This window comes from Rattus norvegicus, chromosome 17 (genome assembly GCF_036323735.1).
Source record: "Rattus norvegicus strain BN/NHsdMcwi chromosome 17, GRCr8, whole genome shotgun sequence".
NCBI classification, from domain to species: Eukaryota; Metazoa; Chordata; class Mammalia; order Rodentia; family Muridae; genus Rattus; species Rattus norvegicus.
This window is the reverse complement of record NC_086035.1, coordinates 79361538-79363918: the sequence shown is the minus strand read 5'-3', so window position 1 is coordinate 79363918 and position 2381 is coordinate 79361538.

The window sequence follows — 2381 nt, the reverse complement described above, 5'->3', positions numbered from 1 at the left end:
TTAAATACGGTGACTGTTAGGGCCAGGGTCCGGGCTTTGATGGCTGCTCTGTCTCAGCCGCACTTTAAGCAGGATCTATGGACTCAGATACTCTTCTGTGAATTTTGAAAGGGGGAAAAATTCCAAGGACTGAATAACCCCAGACTTGAGTGTGTGACATCAAGATCCTAAAGATCTGAGACGTTGGTTTCTGGAATGAAAAGTTAGACTGTTTGGATTCCTGTGAAAGGGTATGCCATGTATGTCTTGTCCCCTCAGGGTTTCCTTTTAATAAAACGTACAGGTAACAGATGAGTTTTGATGGGCAATTAAAAGAGACGCTTTCTACCAGCAAGGTTCAGGAGTCTGCATTAGATTTTCCTGCCACCGGATGTTCCTTGCATGGTGGCCATATGAGCAAGTTCCTGGGTTCTGAGTATGAGAGATGGCAAGCATCTCTAGAGAGGACAGTCACTGGGTGTCCCTACCATTGGACTCTATAAGATTAAGTTCCAGGAACAAGAAGTTAAGAGAGCACCCAGTCAGCAAGACAAAGGTTTTTTCCCCCTCTTTGCTTAATTAAATGCTAAGCCGAGCGATTCTGAGCTGCTCTACACACACACACACACACACACACACACACTCACACACACACACACACACACACACACACACACACACACACACACACACAAACACGCTGCAGATGGATACCTGGTCAGAAGCACAGGTTAGGCCTGGGGTTTTACTCCTGCCGGGTTAGCTCTTTCTGGGCTCCTGGAGAACTTCCCTTACTTCTGAGACTTTCAGATATTTAGAATCCACACCTTTGCTGATCCTCTGCACCCAATTTCATTAGCAAGTGAACTTCCCTTCACATATGAGACTTCCTCCCCCCTCTCCCTGCCCCCTCTCTGCCCTCTCTCCCTTCTCCCTTTTCTTAAACCATTCGTCCTTTCCTCTTTCTTCATCTCTTTCCCCCTTGCCCACCCATCCCTCTTTCCTCCCCTTTCCGTTCCTCCCTTTCTTCCTCCTTCCTCAATCCTCTTGATTAATAGAGAGTGCCGTGGTGGAATCTTCCGGGTCATTCACACTCGACTCTACCAGACTTTGACACAAACGGTGGAAGAAGCCTAGAAAGTCACAGGTCATCTTTTGGATGATATATACCAATGAGCTGTTGTCCTCTTCTGGGAAATAGACTTCCAGACAGCTGAAGAGTCAAGGAGAAAGCCAAGGTGAGTTTGACTACGTGATAGCATGGGATGTTTGAGAGAACAGCTCTATATTATGGAGGCAGTGGTGAGTCGCAGTTTTTCCAACGGATCAGATCTTACATCACGGATACCTCCATTTAACAAATGGTTGGGTACATATCATGGTTCCAAAGCTGGGACGCAGTCTATGGTCACCAGCGTCTTATAGTTGACATTGGCCAGCTAGTCTTTAGGTACTTGCTGTATAGGGCTGCGTTAGCCTGACCCACTCTGTGTATATTGTTGCCACCTGGCTTTGGCATCTCTATTACAGGACTCCGTTTGTTATTAAAGTATCTTCTAGAAGGTTCTGTAATGATCCATTGTTGAAATGGAAACGAAGAGGCAAAAAATATCCATCCCTGGGAAGCTGAGCAGAATTTCCCATTTTCCCGTAAACAACCTTCTATTCTTAGATGCCACAAGAAAGGGAAACACTCTCAAGTGGAAAAAAGTGTGTCCTACATTCTTGCTGCGCTACACTTGCTAAAGATTGCCAACGCACATGCACACGATACCCACGAGGGCAAGAGACAGCCTTTGCATTTTTTTTTTTCAGATTGATCAAAGCATCTTGTGAGGTATGAGCTGAGGTCATAATTCAATTGGCAGCGTTCCTCCTAGTGACACACAACTTGATGGTGTGCCCAAAACTGACAGCAGACGTGAGATGTGATGTGCTTATTGCTGGGCGAATGTGGAGGAGGAAACAGAGGAGCTACGGGGGTGGAGATTGTGGTCCTGGAAGGGTTCACTTACAGAGACGTTTGGATGGAGAGAGGGCTCAGCAGTGAAGAGCATTGGCGCTCAGTGGGATCTAGGTTCAGTTCCTAGAACTCACAGAGCAGCTCACAGCTGCCTATCAATCTAGCTCTGGGAGTATTAATGTCCTCTTTTGGTCACCACAGGAACAAGGTGTGCAGGCAAAGCTCTCAGGCGGAGAAATAAAAATAAGTAAATCTTAAAAAAAATAATAACCCTCCAGTATCAGATATGGGATACCTACCTACAAGTTTTTGGTCAGCAAGGTCAGGGGTATAGGTTCTTGTTGATCTTGTTCTCTCACCAAAACTCAATAGACCATATTGCTAAAGATGTCACTAACCTGTCACAGGGCATGAGAAATGACTTGGAGGAGCCCAAGGA